Here is a 20182-nt window from a genome sequence, read left to right on the forward strand (position 1 = left end):
TGCCCCTGTTTAAACACCTGCTCTATGTTTTCACACTTGATGATTTTGCAGTTTGTGGCTTCTGAAAATCTGCCTTAAAAATGTGTCATTGTCTCAGCGTCTTTCCAGCTCCCACTACTTTGTCTACCAGGTTGCCGCTTCATGACCCCATTTTGCCCTTCTGTGCTGTGGAAATAAGTGCTAAGATTAGGAATGTGACATATCATGTGTTTCTTCTCAAAATGTTTGTTGACACCACAAATGTAGGAAGTGCATTAAAATTGCCTCTTACTGTGTGTTCTGCCTGACTCTGTCTTGCCATTAACAAGGCAAGGGTCACCTACCTCAGAGGATAAATTCTAGTAGGCTAAAAAAAACATTTTAAAATAGGTGATAATGAAAATTTGTAAATGACTACTGTAGAAATATAGTTTAATAACCTGAATTGAATATGGAACTATTTTCTTAAATCCAAAAAGGAGAAAATAAAAGGAATCTGGACATACTTCTAGAAAGTGAAACACCAAGCAGGTTACGGTTGCACCTTGGGACTACTGGTGGGACTGGAGAGGCACGTAAATTCACTTATGACCCTGTTCGTACCCTGCTACTGCTAACTTCACCATGGCTGGATAATTAGACCTCTGTGGACTTAGAGCAAATAATGCTAACTGCACAAAGCTGGCCAAAGTCTTCTCTGCAAAGTAGGCAAAAGAAAATAAAATATTGCACTGGCAGGGGATTGTGTTTTGCAACAGAAGAGGGAAGAAATGCCAGAAAGTGTCTTACAGAAGGAGGAAGACGTGATGGTCAGTTGGACTTCAACAGGCTATAGGTAACTTAGGGCTGCTATGGATGGATGTCTGTCATCAACCCCTGCATTCACCAGCTCCTCATAGCAGTCTCTCCTGACCATCTTGCACCTTTCATGCTGTTAGGGAAAGGTCTGAGCTCATTCCTGCTGCAGCAAGTGCAAGGGATGAGGCTGAAAAGCACACCTTCCGCTCTCGCTGTTGTGGCCAGCAGCAACAGGGATAGCAATGGCTGCTACTAGAAGTCCCCTTCTGTTCCCTGTACACAGTAGCTGTTGTCCTCCTGTTCTCCAAAATAGGGACTGCATAAGCAGTGTGTTGATCTAGGAAGCACCTTACTTTGAGTTGTACCATGATCTGGAACTAGGATGAAATACAAGTCAAGGTATCTGAACATATTGCTGTGACTGCAAGTGGTATGGAGATGAGCTGGTGGGGTGCCACTCTTCCCTAATAAACCCCCAAACCCTGCTCCATTTAGTCTTCAACTGTGTGATGTCGGTCTTACACCAGCAGAAAACAGCCAAGAAGAAAAGTGGAAGAAGGGCATGCAGCTACTGCAAAGCCAAGCTGATTTAGCAGGCAACAGTAAAATTTGTGGGGGGGGTCAGAAGATGCTGGAAGAACACCCAGTGGGAAAATGAGTGTTGTTATTGTACTAATGGCAAAAATCAGTGCAAGGCAGCCACTATAGATAGATCAGAGTCTGTGCTCACATATTGTGATCTTCCGGGCTGGAAAAGAAATCTGAAATATCACCTCAGTAATTTATCAAGTTTTCATCCCAGAAAAAGAAACAAGTAGAAATGTAGCTTTGTGTCTTTTCTAAGCAGCTAAGATTTTATCCATAGTCATCGAACCATTCTCTGACACGATGCTAAAAATTCCTGAGATCTCCACCGTGACTGATGTGAAATCACTGCAGTGCCTTCTGCAAAGGGCCTCACAGCACAAACTTTGTACCTTCTAGGCAGAGTTCATCTACACAGTCAACTCTTCAGCAATCTACTCAGATAAAAGAGCACTCTTGAAATGAAAAAATACTCCATCAGGGACAGAGACAAAAATGTTCAAAGTATTGTGCAACAGCATCAGAAAACTAAAAGGCAACTCCGTCCTGAATAAGTTCTTGTTCAAAAGAGGAATTTCAGAAGGTGGGGAGGAATGTACATCCTTTCCTGAATTCAGGAAATCTGTCTGGACCTCAGAGGACAGATGGAACAACCTATTTCCTTTATCTCTAAAAACTGGATAAAGACCTCTATAAGAAAAAAGTTAAGTGAAGTTGTCCAAATCTTTTATTATGTGTTCTCGGGAAGATGGCCGATGATGCTTCTTTCAAGAAAGCACTTCTTAGCTCACAGTGGGAGACAGTTCAGTCAGATGGCTCAGTTCTGGGAATGTTGCTGTTATTTAAATGAGGGAAATCATCTGCTTTTGTACAGAGGTGGGGTTTTTAATTAATCAAGGATATCAAAGACTTAAAAATCAAAAACCTTCCTAGAACTTGTAGTTTTTGTCTCCAGCCTGAGCATTTAAACCATACAGACTGCTGAAAGGTGTCCTGAAGCTCCTAGACTTAGCACCTGGGGTTGAGCACATACGGGTGCCGAACAACAGCTTGAAAGAGGCTTAAGATATTCCATTGCTGTTAACCAGGCAAAGCCCAGCAAGCGTGCCTGTATTACATCAAAATATGTGTGTATAGCTCATGGCATAAATATGCATGTGCCTGTGTAGCAGAACACTGTGTGCATAGGCATGCACATACTTACAAATAGACAAGCAAGCTCTTTTTGCTGCAAGAGCTGTGAATCTTCCTTGGTAATTAACCCTGCTTTTAACATGTCTCTTCTCTTTTCATTAGCCTGAAGTAGGAAAGGCAAAGCGGGGTGACTTAAAGTCATTGAGCCAACCGCAGAGGTACTAGATAGCTAAACTGAGGCACTAAGAGAGCAAGAAGTGCTAACCATCATTGTTTTACAGCCTGTGTGGTTGTTTGATACTGGCCACGGAGAAAAACATGCACTTGGACAAATATATTCACCAAACAGAAAACCGATTTTCATAGACATTACTAGATTTTGTGTATTTAATGTCATATGATGCAACTGCATACATGCATAAGTAGACACTATTTTCCTGGTTTGGTATGTTTAGAAAAATGTGTGACAACCTAGTGTAGGAGGGAAAAGAAATCCAAAACTGCCTTTGTTTCCTTTCCTGCTGTGAGCATTTTACAATCGATTGCAAACCACCACATGTACTTTTGCCCTGCTGCCCCTGTGTCATGGTTTAACCCCAGCTGGCAACTAAGCCCCACAGCTGCTTGCTCACTCCCCTGCCCTCCTTTCCCCCTCCCCAAGGGGATGAGGGAGATAATTGGAAAAGTGAGAAAACTCGTGGGTTGAGATAAAGACAGTTTAGTAGGTAAAGCAAAAGCCGCACATGAAAGCAAAGCAAAACAAGGAATTCATTCAGTACTTCCCATCGGCAGGCAGGTGTTCAGCCACCTCCAGGAAAGCAGGGCTCCATCACGCATAACGGTTACTTGGGAAGACAAACGCCATCAGTCCGAACGTCCCCCACTTCCTTCTTTTTTCCCCAGCTTTATTTGCTGAATGTGACATCATGCAGTATGGAATATCCCTGTGGTCAGTTGGGGTCAGCTGTCCCGGCCGTGTCCCCCTCCCAACTTCTTGTGCACCCCCAGCCTGCTCGCTGGTGGGGTGGGGTGAGATGCAGAAAAGGCCTGGACTCTGTGTGAGCACTGCTCAGCAGTAATGAAAACAGCCCTGTGTTATCAACACTGTTCTCAGCACAAACCCAAAATATAGCCCCATACCAGTTACTATGAAGAGAATTAACTCTATCCCAGCCAAAACCAGCACACCCTGCAGATACCTCTTGGATGAAATCTGGCAGGTATTCACAGAACATCTCCACTGAGGCTGCTTATTGAATGGAAAGAGGAAGAGTGTTTTCCAATATTGATAAAGATATGACATTTTTGCGAGGAACACCTACAGACTCAAGTTCTGTAGGGCTTTTTTTTCTTACAAGCTTTTGTGGGTTGGCTTCTTTTCCCCCAAATGGAATAACTGTATGTAAAAGTGAACTGCAACAAAATGACTGTGTTTTACCTCAAAATGATCATACTATCTCCGAAGTGGAAGTGCAGTTTGCTTAAATAGCTCACTTGCAAAACTACTGAACTGAGAACTTGTCTAATTCTTCACAGCAATGAAGACAAGAAATCTCTTTGGCTTGTCTCCAGTGTCTGAGAGAGTTCAAAGCACAGTAATTCTCCATCATGCCCAGTGAAATGCTGCAGTAGAGAGAGCGTGGTTTAGCATGCATGTCAGTATGTAATTACTATTACTAAAATATGTCCCTAGCTATGGTTTGTGGTGCAGAACATGTACTGGTAAGAGATGCCTCCGAAATAGGGCAAATTGCAAGTGTGAGTATCAACAACAGGAAAGGACAGAGACAGCAGCTTGCAGAACTAACATCCATCCCCTTTGCCTGCTCCTTAATTTCACACTTGCGTTTTTTAAAATTAAATGAAGACATTAATGTCTGTGGCTGTGACATTAGTATTCAGGAGTGAACAAGTGGTAGAGATCTCATGTTTGCAGACAGCCTGAAGCTTTGGCATTCAGAAGCGAGTTGTTTCCCAGCCATGTCTCCACGATGACGATGGTGAAAGCTCACAATGATACGGCAGCATTATTAACTATGCAAATGCCAGCTAAAGCTTCTAGGAAAGGCAAAGAAATGTCAGGATTATTAATAGTGTTGCACTGGCTTCCAAGACTTAGTGAATCTTAGGAGGGTGCCATCACATTCCTTGTTTCTCCTGATTCCTGCTGTCTCCCACCTGGTGCTGTGGCCATGCCCAGATGCCGTTCCCCCAGGAATCTGCACTTGGCGCACATGCACTCCCTCTACAGTGCTCCTGGGGACTTCCTTCAGCTTGCACCACTGAAGATGAGCTGTGAGGGTAACACCTCCCTTGGAAGGGTACCTGTGCTTCTTTCTTCTTTCCCTGCTACAGAAGTCACCAATTCACTGGTGGCGATGTGTTCTGCCAGCTGAAATAGCCATTTTGCTGCCCTCTGAGGTCAAGACTCTTCTCTAGGAGGAAGTCTATGTTGCATAAGGGCTTGCCAACACAGGGAAGTTTGTGCCATCAAAACACTTGTGCAAACACAGCGCTATAATGGCAGGCTGCTGGGACTCTCCCTGTCCTCCAGGAATTCAAGGTATTTCTTCATGTTTCCGAGTACTCTGGAGTCAAATTCACTAGATTTTGCCAACTAGAGTATGGACAGCATGCAAGACTGTCATGATGCAGCCAGACTGGTGAAGGGCAGGGGGAGGAAAGAGATGCAGTGGCTCAGCAGCAGGGAATCCTTCTGCCTTCCATCAGTGGGACTAAGGCTTCATAAATCAGGGAGGACCCTTGTGCCAGCAGTCTGGCACAGGTCCCCTGGAAAGTTAAGAAATTTCTCAAGAGGGGTGGAAGCAGCTGAACTGTGTTTCTTCTGATGACGTTCTTGCACCTTGTGTACGAGGAAGCAGGTGCACAGCAAAATGGGGACAGCCAGTAACAGCATCACTGTGGACATGGGAAAAGGGGGAAATGTTTCTGAGGAGGGCTGCTTCCCATAGCAGCTCATGTGGTCCTCAGCCCCGAAGGGTGTTCTTATAAAGTGTGCAGGGGTGAGGCTGTGTGATTACCTTGCTCCTCTCTTGGTCTGGGGGGGATTTTGCAGCTACAAGGTTCTGCGTTATTGGTGTGCTCACTTCTTATCAAGCCACAATATGTTAAAATAGGATTAAATTGTTCATACAGAGATAGGAATACACTGTGTACACTGCTGTGCAAAGTGGAATTTTGCCAGGCATGTTAAGCCATTTAATAATATAAAATCTAGGTTGCCACAGGGTACAGGGAACTTCTGATTAAGCTAACTGTAGTTGTGTTTTCAAACACATAAAAACCTTTCAAATGTGTATTTTCAACATGCCTTGGCAAATTTATGGTTTTGATGGTCTCATGCTTTCCAGCCAACTTTCATTCTTGTTATGCTGTTGGAAACTTACAGATCAGAGTGGTTTTGGAATAGTGTGTTTTATAGTATCACAGCCCATCAAATCAGGCTGATAACTAAGAACGTGCTTCTGCTCAACTTCTGTGAGTAGCTTCACTGCTGTCAAGGAGACTGGAAATGTACTTTACTCTCAGCCAAATGTTAAGTATGCATGAAACACTGTGTGTTTTCTAGCTGTTGGTGCCATTAGTCTTTCCTAGGATAATCTAGGTTGGATGGGAGCTCAGGATATCTCTCATCCAACCTCCAGCGGAAAGCATGGCCAGCTATGAAGCCAGGCCAGGTTGCCTCAGGGCTTTTTCCAGTTGAGTCTTGAAAATCTCGATGGTAAGTGTTTCTTATAGAATCATCTAGCTTCTCTGCTGAGTATTTGGAGAGAAAGGTTTGTCATTTATGCTCTTCAGTGTAGAACTATGCACATGTTTTACCAGAGTCAGACCAAGGTATGGGGTATTTCTTTTTGTCCTGGCTAGCTCAAGGCACCAGCCTGTGGAGAGTAAGCTCCATGAACACATAATCTGTAAGTTGCATGCATTGTTTGAGATATATTTGTGTATTTGGATTTGTGCTTTTCTTCCCCTAATATTAATTTACTAGATCAGCAAACTGCAGGTTTCCTTCCTCAGCATTTTGTTATTGTCCATAGTTGTCTTACTTCTCCTTTATGCTTCCTTGTCTCTGATTATTCTTCAGCCACCCGTTGCCCTCACCTCTGTGATCCCACAGTTCTTCCAGCATCATCTAGTCTTTCTGAACAGCTTCTTCATGTGGATAGACATGTGTGTATATAATTATGCAGAAGAGCAAAGTTAAAGGGAAAATACGATGCCATCGTCAAACAATTAAAAATTCAGTAAGGACGGCCAGCAATCTCATTTTGCATTCCCACATGCACATGACTGATCAAGCTGCTGATAATTACATGATCAAGTTATTTTATTCACAAAACCCTTCCTCATTCCTTGGACAGGATGTGATTCTGGGTGTGAGTCAGGGCTGTGTATTGAAGGAAGCTGTTTGCTGTTGCAGGAGCTGAAGCATTTGTAGCAAAAGGGCCTGACAATTGCAGGAAAAGCAAAAGGATCGCCTTGTGGTTGAGGGGACTGGTTGCTGCAGTGGCCAGTTAGATGCCACCTGACTCTGGTATAGGGTTTTGGTGGTCCAAAGCAAGTGGCTTTCACCTAAATTCTCACGGGTGGTTACACCGAGCATTTCGCACTTGCCAGGTGCTCAACACTTGATACCTGGCATCAGAAACTCTGTGTCTTCACAGATGTAACTGAAGTCAGTAGGAAAGATTTGCTTTAAATGTCTAAAGAAATATGAAAAAGCTGACTGTTTCCATATTCTTAAAAAATGGGCTCCTTCATGTTTCAAATAGGACATCAAAAACCTGAAAGGAGGCACAGCTTGTTTAAGACAGCATTAGGAATATTTCTCAAGCTCTAAAATGAAAAGAAGGCCAGGATCAGATATGAAGGGTGTGCTAAGAGGAGTCAATTCATTTGTGCACGTGAAGCATTCACAGTGGGAGCTCCATGAGCACGCTCAGGAGGAAACCTCTCTGACAGCTGATGCCAGACTTAGAGGTGTCCGTTAAAGGCCATGCTGTGAACGAAGGGAATAAAAGGAAATTGTGATTAATAAGAGCTTTGTTCAAAGCAGGGAGTGTTAAGCAGGGAGGCTGGGAATTACGTACACTAGTTACAGAGGGATGGGGTGTGCGCGTTGGGCAGGGGATGCTGATGGTGGTGCTGGTGCCCCAGCCTCTTCCAGCCATGGCTGGCACCAAGCCGCTGGAGAAAGCAAACACTGCATGTTGTTCATGAGGCTGGTCCCTGATGTCCTGTACACCCTGCAGTTGTACTGCCCCACGCACTGCTCTGAAATGAGCCAGGCAAAAGACTGGCTTTACTATGAGGACTGCTGTTTCATGCAGGAGCTGGTAACGTCCTGCAAAGGCAGTCCTGCAGAAGTAGTTGTCAGCTGTGCCAGTGTCAAGCATGGAAACAGAAGGGCTGAAGTAAAGTTCACTGCGAAACCTTTGGGTTTGGAATTTTCTAAAGTGTCTGCCTTCACAAATATAATATATTTTGTTAGGCTTGGAGCTTTTTTGGTTTTGTGGGGGACAGGCTGAGGCGAGAAGGACGAGATATGAGTATGTGTACCAGTGACTCTTAAGTTGCCATCCTTTTGGTGTCATTCACTCTGTTGTTACAGATACTTAAAGCCTTATTACGTAAATGTATTACTCAGTATTTACTGAGACTTCAGCTAATTTTGGAGTTGAATGTAAGGAGAAACAAGCCAGTATACCTGGACCCTTCTTCTACTGGAGCTTGCGCTGGCTGCCACGCACCTCCAACCTCCCAGCACAACCCTTGAGTCTGTTGCTTAACCTCCAGCCATGAAATATGAGATGTGACCTTTATAGGGCAGAGCCCTTCCAGCACTTGAGGAGGATTTCAGCGCTCAGCTCTGTCATGGGTGTGTGGGGTGATCTGACATCGCAGCACAATTTGTGTCCCAGCTGGTGGGAAACCCTCTCCCTTCAGATACCGCCCTGCATCCCTGTTCACATGTGACTGAATGGTGTATTTTGATAGGAAGTGTGCTGTTTACCTTCAGTTTCCACCGAGGATGGAGAAATAGGAAGCAAATGTATAAACTGCCATGTGTGTGGGAAAGGGTAGTGCTTTATTGACTCTTGCTCCTGTGGTCAGTCTGACAACGTGCACGTTGAAGTGTGATTTAAGCAACACTGGAGTGACATGAGTCAGAGAGGATTGCACACATGTTGCATGACTTCCTTATAAAAAGTGTTAACCAGCTAAGGTACGACATCAAGCCTGTCATTTCAGGACAGAAATTTCAAGCATGCAAGTAACAGGTGTCCCTGCAAAATGCTGGACGCTTCGGGAAAGACTGCTCTTTAAATATCCAAGTGACCACATTTGTTTTGGTGACAGGTCACTAAGCAACCTGCACTGCACCAGGAAAATACGGTCTCAGCAATGCTTCTCCGTACAGTCGGTCTCTCTGGTGTTGAATCACCATACCATGAATTAGCACTGACAGGAGCTGTGGGGCTTTATGCACAGCAAAATGCTGGGGGCTGATGCCCAGCTATGGCAATGGTTTCAAGTATTAATTAAAAAGCAGGTATGCAGGCTTAGAGTAAAGTTGTTGGTTTTAAATCATATACAGTATTGTCAGTTTAGCTAGTTAGCGTGAAAATGGATTAATAGTTACAAAAGTCCATATTCAAATGTGGTAATTTGAGCATAAAAATGACTCTTATCTGAACACTGCTAGAAAGCGAATTTTTGTCGCAAAAAGTGGAGGCAACGAAACTAGCAAAAAAAGTGTTTGAGGAAAAAAGGGACAGTATCTGTTAGAGGCTGGGTGTATGTGAAATATGATAGTGCACACCTCTATGACTGAAACCCAAATAAACTAGGTGGCCTCACCCAGTTGTTTCTGAGTGAGCTCAGCCTCAGCCTCTGTCATACCTAACCATTGCAGCCAGTTACATGAAATTTAGTTAGTGAAGCAAACAAGTGGGTCCTTTGTCAATGAGAATATAAATCTTTTTTTTCAACTTCTTGTAGAGTATTATGGGACATCTACCCTAAAATAAGTATCTCCACAACCTCAGCCCAAGACATTAGAGAGGTCTGTCTGTAGGTTAGGGCAGCACATAGAGGATGTAATTACGGTTTTGCCTGTATCCTACAAATACCTTCATGATCAGTAAAGCTTGTAGCTAGCTAATCAGCAGCGCAGCTCAGTGCCAAACCACGGGAAGAGACACAGAAGCACTCTCCTGCCCTTTGCTCTCCATAGAGGAGCTGCCTCCTTGGGAAACCAGTGGCTGCAGAGTGCTCTGGCATGCTGTAACCCAGACAAGGGCATGCCCTTGCTTTTGTTTATACAAGACTTGTTAATGCTTCTAGCAAGCAAACTAGCTGAGAAGTGTAAGGCCTGCACAACACAAATTTCTAGCTCTTCTGTGCTGATAGGATTGAGCTACCTCAGGGTATGATCTGGCCTCAGGCTATGTGAATAACAGGAGAGAGAAAACCATAACACTGAAAATTATCCTAGGAAACCAGATGAAAAAGCATTATGGAGCCACTAAATAGCACTTACGTAGTAAAATGGATTGGCATGAGTGGGAAGGCTGGGTGTTGGGACTGACGGTATGCCCAGTCATGGCCCCATGGTTTTCTTTTGTAACAGGAGGGGTGGCCAGTGTGTAATCCTTCACGCTGAATTTTCTGCTTCACTTCCTCTATGTCACAACCTCGGTGTTGCCATAGCATGTTTTAGCGTGTCTGCATTTGCTAAAATGTAAGTTACTTGAGCGTGGAGACATTTGAATGGGGAATATTTACTTGATGCTCCCCTCTGCCCCTGATCAGTGGCAAGACATGTGCCCCCAGTGAAGTGTGTGACTGATGTGAAATGAGTGTGATGCTAATCTTGGCCAAAAGCTTGTGAGGAAGCAATGCCTGTTTCATTTCCAAGGAACACTGGTTTCATAGGAGATATTAATTGGAACCGACACAGCAGTTTTATAAGAAAACTCCAGAAGGATTAATTTGTTAGACAGACAACTGTTTATCTTGCATTCACTGCATTTCCATATTGTTTTAAGACCAGTTCCTAAAATGTATTTCTTACAGCTCAGCCCATCTCCCAGCAGCACAGTCACTACTTGGTGAGAGGGACTAACATTCGTGGGACAGTATAAGGGATCAAAGATTAATTTAAACTTCTTCTGACAGTGCAGCTGCTTGGTTATGTCACCTGCCTCTCCCACCTACCACAATGATGGTTTATGGGTCTATACATTTGTTAATACCAAATATCTTCATACTGCCAGCAGCCCACTCAGCTCTAATCTCTGCAGGTTGTGTTGCAGTTCATTTGCCTGGTCACGACTGAACCGCTGCTCACAAAATCCTCAGGAGGAAAGTAACGCAACCAACTGCAACAAACACAGAACATGTAAATGTTTTATCTCTGTCCCCTTCTCTTGCCCCTCTCTCTCACCCTTTCAAATTCCATTAGTTTTACAAGCCTTTGGGAACAAGGGTGCAGCATGGCTAGGGAAAGAGCAAATGTCCCTTTTGCTCTGGGACAGGCACATGCTGCTGATGGCACGACAAGCCCCAGAGCACACGTGTGCATCTGTGCATAGTTAATGTTGTCCAGGGAGACCCTCAGAAGCCCTGCTCTGTAATGGGGTGGGAGGGGGGGCTGTCTGTAAAGGGAATTTATTTCCCAAGCCATCTGCCGCTATAGACTGGTGGCCAACCAGCAGCAGTGACTGAAATGACTTGGTCTGGATGTCTCCTGCCTGCCACCCGCTCAGCAGACAGGTCTGGTGGACCAGACTGCTAAGCCGGGGCTTTTTTTGGGGGGGGTGTTGTTTGTTTTGGGGAAATGTGGATGGATGAAAGCGCTGGCATGCTCCTCTGGCAGCTGACCTGCGGTAGGAGATGCCAAGTGACAGCAGGACCCCCACCCGTGAGTCCCCACCGGTGCCTGCTGAAGTGGCTGGTAAGGTGTCGAGGCTTGTCCACTGCCGGGTAATGGAGAGGAACAAAATGCAAACAGAAATGGCACCTTCGTAGTGGTGGCAGCTCAGCTGGGAGGATGTGGCCAAGCAATGTGCATACGGGTACTGCAGTATCCGTACAGCACACAGTCTCTTGCCTCTAGAAGTGAAGGTGGGAGCTCGTGGTCCCAACTGCCCTCCTGGCTATCTCTCACAGGGCTGTGATCTGAAAACTGCTGATTTAGTGCAATACGAAGTGCTGAGGCCATAGGAGTGAACAACCCACCTTCTGAAAATATCATTTACATTTACAATTATCTTTACTGAAACACCTGAGAGGCAGAGTAGGTTATCTTGCTAGCACCAGGATCCACCAACTTCTAATAAGTCCATTAATTTCAAATGCATCTACTTATTTAGTGTGTCTCAGTTTATGCATCCCCAGTTTGGAAAAGTGAAGCCCTCACTAGGCAGGAGTGGGAACTCAGGTTGTTCAACAGCTGTGCAAATAGAGCGTCAGGCATTGCAAGCTGGGCAGAAGAAAAAAGGAGATCACTGAGAATGATGCCTTGCAAAAACTTGAAGATATTAGCAGTTAAAAAAATTCTAGGGTTCACTTTGCTTACTCTTGATGTTATTCTTTATTTGATTAATAATGCTGAGGGCTTAATAATCCTTGGGGTCACAATTCTTCATAAACAGAAATAAATGAAAAGACTTTTAAAATAAATATGGTTCAATGTTTGTTGCAGATGGAATCAAAATAGTGCTGGACTTGTATCTTTTAAATTTCACATGATCTTTTCTTGACGATTCCTTGCAAATCTCTTTGCATTTCTCTAGTAGAAGTGTTTGTTGGATGTTCTTGCAGGGAATAATGCTGAGAACCAGATGAGAAAATGGGTGATTTCTTCAGCTCGTTAAAGCTTTCTTTGAAAGGAAAAATCCTGCCATTAATGCACATATGATGTTCTGCTAAGTGTAGCAATGGAGCAAAGACTGGTGTGTGAAATGTTACGAAGGCTTGGAAGCACATCTGTATCTGTGTGGCTTTAACAGCTTACGTAGAGGTGCCATCACCTATTTGTAGCAGGTGCTGGACTGTATGGGATAAGACACACCTAGGCAAGACACAACAAAACACTCAACCACTGCGGACCTTGACTGTTTTCCCTAGGTTTGTCCTTCTTCCACTTTCTGCCAAGTGAGCCCTGGCATGAGAAAGTTGGTGGCTTTCCCTCGTTCCTTGTTTCCCCACTGCGTGCTCTGTGAGGGGCAGCAGCTGGAGCTCATGTGGGCTGGGGGACCTGGCGGGAAGCATGTGGGGCCTTCGCTGCAGCCGGAGGTTTAGCTCTGAGTGCCCAACTGCAGCTGAGAAGCCAGGCAATTAATTATTCTGCCCTGCTGGGGATGCTTGCTGCTTGCTGGTATGTTGGGTGTCTCGAATCAGCTCTGGACTCCCTCAGCTGCAGCAGCGTCTGCTCCGTATGATGTGCCTGTGCCAGGGGAGGCAAGGCTCGGGATGGCAGCGCCTGGGGACTACACTGCAATGCGTTTGCCACCGGCAAGCACCCCTGCAAGGCAGGGCAGGAGCAGCCATGCTCTGCCGTGGGGCAGTCAGGGTGTGGGGGTCTGTGACTGCCTCCCAAAGCAGGCTGAGGTCCCTTCGTGCAGCGCCAGATGTAATTGCTCATAGACAGAGGAGGTATTAATATAATTCTATCAGATACCGGTTGTTTTAAGTGTGGTGTCTCGCCGGGAGGGAAATCTGGTTACTGGTCTTGTGTAATGTGTGTGCAAGGGTGTTACAGAAGGAGAAGCTGAAAGTAAAACAGAAAGGAACTAATACATATTTGGGGTCAGTCCTTCTGTTTTCGCTGTAACTCTGCGATGTAGAGGATTTTCCACTTGCGGATTCACTTCTGAGGAATCCAATTCATTTTCCTAAAGAGTATTCTAGGGAATTACTTGGTTAATTTCTTGTTTAATTGGCTAAAACATTGCACCATAAAACCTTTCCTGAAGCATTTCTTAAACTTTAAGCAAGCTGAGATCTCATAGAAACTAAAGGGTTTGCTTTTCAGGTCAAAATTTTCCACTCTGTCCTCAGGTGGAAATGAGTGGTGTGGACCTGTTTTAACCCGGAGGAAGGTGGCCTTGGTAGCAGCAATCATGGTTTTAGACCAGGCACAGAAACCACCTGATGTATGAAAACAGCAGAAATACCACCAAGGCATGTTGTTACACTTCTACCAAGAAAGCTTCTGAATACAGCCATTGCAGCGTGAAAGAACAACAACAGAACACAATACTTGCAAGTATGGCACTTCTTTGTCACCTTTTAAAAATTAATTTAACATCCTGGTTAAAAGAAGACAAACCAAGAAAGAAAGAAACCAGGAACTCCAAGAGGACTGTTAGCTGGAATTTTTCTTTTTTTTCTATTTAACACCAACTGGCTGTAAACCAGAAGTATTACTTCAAACTAAATTAAGCAATTTATGTGTTTAGGGGCTTCAAAATGATCAAACTAAATTGAATCTGGAGTCTACATTATTGAAAGATGTTCGTATAAATATACTGGTTCAGTATGAAAGACTAGTATCTATTTCAGAAGAGTTGAGAGTTGGAAACTCTCCAGGAAAACGTATGCTTCTGCTGTATAATGTGTTGAAGAGCAGAATTTCCTTGCTGATGCTCAGATCAAGGTGACTGGAGCCCCTGCACAGGCTAGAGAGGAGGGGATGCTAAAGGTGTTGCTGAAGCTACACCATCACTAGGAACTGACCAGTAAGACCCCAGGGTAAGCAGCACTGATGCTGTTAGTGCTGCCTGTGCTACTTCGCCTGCAGTTTGCACTGTTAATTGCAACTTTGCCACAGGATTGAGGTGGCTAAAAGTACCCATAGGTCTAGAAAGGGATTAGGCATGTTAAACTGACAATTCAAGGAAACGCTGCATGGTCCGCATGCACTTGAGCCCCTAAAATGTTGATTTCTAGAGTGCATGCTAGGGAAAGCACTGCTTTGTACTTGCTTTGTGCTTTATGCTCTTGCCTTAAGCAATTATTGCTGGTTGATGTCTGACTGAAATATGGGACTAGACTGGACTCATGTAGCAAGCTGTTCCTCTGTTTTGCTTCATTTTGTCTTGTACTACTGAGTGCACGCAGTCATCTCTGCAGCTTTGCCTTTTGCATCAAGGATCCTGACACCGCCACATTTGGGTCCTTCTGCCAGACAGCAGGGATATGGCAGGGGTCTGGCAGGGTCTGACCCATGTGTCTCTATACAGTGCTTGCTTAAATGCCTAAAAACAGGCTTTTCCCCCCTACATTCCTTTTTGTAAAACCAGGACCAGGAAAATCCCTCTGCTTATCCTCCCTGGGCCTGCACAATTTCTTCCTGCTGCAGCTCTTGGAAAATAGTTTGCGGCTGTCTGGGTTGGCACTGAAATGTGCCGATAACGTCTGTGGATAACGAGCCCTGAGAAGAGCAGTTAATGAAGTTCTTGTTTCAGTGGTTGTGCTCAGCAGAAATACAGGCTGGGTGATGAGTGGCTTGAGAGCAGACCTGAGGAGAAGGACTTGGGGGTGTTGGTTGACGAGAAGCTCAACATGACCCGGCAATGTGCACTTGCAGCCCAGAAAGCCAACCATATCCTGGGCTGCATCAAAAGAATGATGACTCTTGACCAGCAGGTCGAGGGAGGTGGTTCTCCCCCTCTACTCTGGTCTTATGAGACCCCACCTGGAGTACTGCATCCAGCTCTGGGGAACTCACTACAGGAAAGACATGGACCTGTTGGAGCAAGTCCAGAGGAGGGCCCTGAAGATGATCAGGGGGCTGGACCACCTCTCCTATGAAGACAGGCTGAGAGAGTTGGGGTTGTTCAGCCTGGAGAGGCTCCAGGGAGACCTTATAGCAGCCTTCCAGTACCTAAAGGGGACCTACAAGAAAGCCCGAGAGGGACTTATTGCAAGGACATGTAATGATAGGACAAGGGGTAACAGCTTTAAACTGAAGGGGAGTAGATTTAGATTGTATGTAAGGAAGAAGTTCTTGACTGTGAGGGTGGTGAGGCACTGGAAGAGGTTGCCCAGAGAGGCTGTGGATGCCCCATCCCTGGAAGTGTTCAAGGCCAGGTTGGATGGGGCTTTGAGCAACCTGGTCTAGTGGAAGGTGTCCTTGCCCATGGCAGGGGGGTTGGAACTAGAGGACCTTCAAGGGCGCTTTCAACCCAAAGCACTCTATGATTCCTCTCATCCCTAGAATAGCCAGAGACATGTAGTACATAAGCATGATGTTCATTAACAGTGCTATTTTGGTCCCTTTCCCCTTCTTACCAGCTTTCAACAGCTTGCTGTGTGGATCGCACCTTAGTGTTGGTTTGGCAGCTTACGACAGTGATCTGCAAAGTTGGGGGGCATGCACCCCAGGGGGTGTGCAGGACAACCCATTAGGGTGCAGGAAGAAAATGTTTTTTGTACCATTAATAAATAAGATAAAATTATATTTTAAAAATAGTGTTTATTTCAACTTTACCTCATCCTTTTTTAATTTCTATTTTTGTATATGTTTTATAATGTGCCTAATATATTAGTACAGTAGTATATGTATATTATTTATAAATAAATAAATATACATATGTTGGGTGTGCATGCTTAAAAATTTTTTACTGATATGGGTATGCAATCAAAAAAATTTTGAGGCCACTGGCTTAAGAGACATCTTGGAAAGCTGATGCCTGCAAACTCTTCTGCTCCTTGAAGAGCTGGTCTGGTTTTCCAGTCTGAAGCAGTCTGTCCCACTGGGGCTGTCGTCTCCCTGATTGTCATCTACACAGGTACTTCGAGACTGCCTGCTACGTGATTTTTCAGTCCCGCCTGAGGTCTATACAAAAGGTGGTGTAATCACCAGTTAGGCTAGAATGCGTTGGTTGTATGTTGCTGGCGGAGCTGGAAGTCAAACCCATCAAATTTCTGAGGGGGCCTGCAAAAGTCTGAATGTAAAGATATGTAATCGTTCTGCACAGAAGGAGCAAATAAGTTTCAAGTACCAATCTGCTGGCTGGATATTTGCCTGGGAAATCAAAATCTGTGTTAGAAAATGATACTGACAAATAAGTGGTAAAACTAATACAGTGCCAGAGCAGACCTGGTGTACTACCTGTCTTCCGCCACAGGCTTGGGGTGGATGCATCCTCTCTTAGTGCTTCCTTTTCATGTTTGTGCAATAAAGATCACCTTTCTTTTACTTGCTGTTTGTGTCGATTTTAAGGCCTTTTTGACAGTAGCTGTAGCATGCTGCGAGGTCAGTGAGATTGACCTCACCCTCCTTACGTTGATGGTGAAAGGTGGAAGGTTAGATCCTACAGTGGTCCTCCCCTGGCGAGTGCAGCTCAGCATACCTGCAGACATGTAACGAGGTTGGGTTTATACAAAAGGAGGGCAGTAACCAAATTCAGAACGACCTACTTAGATCATGCGTATTGAGTTAGTAGGTACTAACGAAATTCAGTGTAAAGAGCTACAAGGCAGTAAGGAAAGGAAACTGCAGTGACCTGTGGAAGTTCACCTTCAGCTGTCCCCTTCTAGAGCCAGCGCATTAATGGGGAAAGGTTTGGAAATTGATGTAACTGAAACAGTAAATAAATATTCTGCATGAAATTTCAAATCAATACAGGGGAGGATTATGCCCGCCTTTAAAAATCTGACAGTAAAAGTGCTGAATAAAGGGCAAGGGAAAATCATCCTTGCCTGGTTCCATAAAAAAGCTCTCCCCTGCCACCCATTTCAAGGTGTTCATCTCTGCCAACTGAAGTACCACTGGGAATTGTGACGGAGGAGTCTGTGAGGAAATGGAGGGGTTTTTAAAATGTTCCCCCTTAGTAATGTGTATATGGGTCTGTATGTGGATTTTTCTGAGTATCATTTGGCCTTACTGAAGGGCCGTGTGATTCACTTTGATGTGATGGCAGTCACACTAGGACACAAGCAGGTCTTCCTTCCTTTCCTTGGAAGGAAATCCAAAGTTTGGGTTCTGTTCTCAGGACTGTTTCTTCTCCAGCCCTTTGAGAACAGAAACTTGGGTGTCTGTGGGTGTTTAGGGCCTGAACTGTGGCTAGCAAGGGCTGCTGTGAAGAAATGAGCTGGGCTTCAAGTACCAAACTGCATGTTAAGCCCCTGAAGGCTTTGCAGATGAGGACCTTGATTGATTTTATGACGTGAATATGTAGGTGATGGGAGCCTGCAGACCAGAGGTGATTTATAGTGATGGGAGGGTGTCCCCATGTGAAACGTGGAATATGCAGGGTCCTGGAGCTGCTAGAAGGTTGGTTGTTGTAAAAACGTCCTTACTACAAGACAGAAGTACAAAAACTCAGCAGTAACAGGGTGACGTGGATGATCATGAAGGGTTTTTAAGTAGCAGGTACGATCAACTCATTGTTGATCCAGCTGAATTAGTTTAAAGAGGAAAAAAACCCTACTACTACTATCTTTGTTTCCCAGCTTGAAATCAACAGCTCCTGGGGTGGGTAGAGCCTGCCTTTCAGTAAAGGAGGTTCTTGGCCTTGCACACATCCTTGCACCCTTGGACCAGCAGTACACACTGCACAGGGCACTGCAGAGTCTGTGGCCTGCTGTAACGATTTAGGACTTCCCAAAGAAAGCCAAGACCCTCATCAAAATAAATTAAACAATCATTAATAGGCAGAGATTGATTTATAATCAAAAGTTTGCATGTGGCCTCGCAGTCTACTCCCAGCCTCTTTGTTATTATCTGTAACATCTGAGCTAACTAGAAAGACCTCTCAAAGTGAAACATGGCTGTCTCCTGGCTACATGCCTTTGCTTCTCTTCAAAGACATTTTTTTGCTGAGAAAACAACCAACTGTTCTTTTTATGTAAGCCAGTACCCTGTAGGGCTGTCTTTGAAGGGAGGTCACTATGGGGACTTTTGGTCATTCCTCCCTAATCTTAGACATCATCATTATTTCTAAAGGGGAGAGGCACAGATAGCAGCAGGCAGCGAGCACACGGCAGCTGTTGTTAGCGATGCAGGCTGCATAACCTGTTTGCTGGGACTGGGGGTGCAACTTCTGATCTCGACCCTGTTTTGTTTATTTTTCAGCTGTGCATCAACAAGTAGAATGATGAACCTGATAAATGTCAGATGAGTCATCGTGCCCATGGATTTACCATGACCCAAAAGCAGCTCCTTGCCCCCTCATTAGTACCAGGCAGTGCGGCGTGTATATTGTACATCACTGGATGTGGGGGCACAGCTTTGCCCTGCACTGCAACCAGCGCTGTGCCTTACCATGATCTTCTGAGTTATAATTCCATAGCAACTCATACAGAACAACAGATTTAGGAGAATAGATATGACACTGACTGCAGAGCTATTCAGGATATTTATTTTAATCCTTCCAACTTGGATGGGATAAATTCTCCCTCCTGTCCCTGTGATGCACACTCTTCTCCATGACTGGACTGCATTTTAAAGGAGGGGGTGTAAATGCTTCTTCCCATGTGATTTGTCTGAATAACAAGTTAATGGTGATAGCTATTCCAGAGTAAACATCAGTAGATATTTTTGTTTGTTTGTGTCAATATCTATTGTATAAGGCCATGGGTCTGTAGAAAATGATTCACACAGCTGGTAAGATAAGTACTGCTGGTCTGGATTTCTTTCCAACAGCGGATGCAAGAAGAGACTGAAAGCCGAAGAAAACTTCCCAGGAGCACAAAATCTCTCTAAGTTATTGATAGGGAAGCTTCAAAAGGAGTGCAAAGAACATCTGGCAGTTTCTGGTTTACATTTCCTCTTTCCCTAAATAATTGGAGCACTTTAATTAAATTGCAATCTTGGCTGTATTTATCACTGGACTTTTATGGAGCCTTTCATCCTAGGGACTTAAAGCAAATGATTTAAGTCACAAAACATTCCCGAGAGACACCCTGTCATTTTACTGGTAGGCAAAGAAACAGAACACAAAAATAGTCCACTGGCAAGATGACACAGGAAACTTTTAGCAGAGGAAGGAAGGAAGCCTGGGGTGTCTTGGGGTCTCAGGCAGTGTGCTGCCAGCTGCAGCTTCTTTATGGAAACCAAGTTTGACTCTAAGATACCATACCTGCTTGCTATTACTTCAAAGCACTTTTACAGGAAAAGAAGATTTCTAATATTGGAAATAACGACTAAAATATGCATGCACCTTTCCAAGGGCAAAAATTCTTTCTTAAGCTTCTGCAAATGCAGTGCTTGTGTGAGGCAAGGTCACTGCACAGTTCTTTCTGCTTTGTTTAAAAATATCTCACAGTATTGCCAGCTCCCTGGATGGGCCTTTTCAGTCCTCAACTTGACATCACAAATAAACTTGCCTCTAAATGAATAAATAAGTAAATAAAGTCATGTTGACCCTTCCGAATGCCAAAATCTTGCATTTTCCCTGTCCCTCTCATGGAAATTACCATAATTTTATTTCAGCAGTTTTCAGAGAGCTGTGGTCTGTGCAAGACGTCCTCTAACATGGCCCCCAATGAAGCTACCTGCGTGAGAAACTGTTAAAAATCATCCTAGCCTTCTTCTGAGCCTCCCCACGATGCTGTCTGCACTACCCTTCTCAGGTCCACTGAACTTTCTAATTGCTTCCTTTTATGACTAGCATTTTCCTGCCCCAGACTTACATCATGCAGATAT

General features: G+C 44.5%; 1 long non-coding RNA gene across 1 annotated transcript; it reads left to right on the plus strand.

Moving 5' to 3' along the window:
* Positions 1–4667: 4667 nt before the first annotated feature.
* LOC128137734 (uncharacterized) lies at positions 4668–19074 on the plus strand. Its single transcript, XR_008233813.1, has 2 exons — positions 4668–5059; positions 18611–19074. It is a non-coding gene; the product is annotated as an uncharacterized LOC128137734 (long non-coding RNA).
* Positions 19075–20182: the final 1108 nt, after the last annotated feature.

Source organism: Harpia harpyja, chromosome Z (genome assembly GCF_026419915.1).
Source record: "Harpia harpyja isolate bHarHar1 chromosome Z, bHarHar1 primary haplotype, whole genome shotgun sequence".
Taxonomy (NCBI): domain Eukaryota; kingdom Metazoa; phylum Chordata; class Aves; order Accipitriformes; family Accipitridae; genus Harpia; species Harpia harpyja.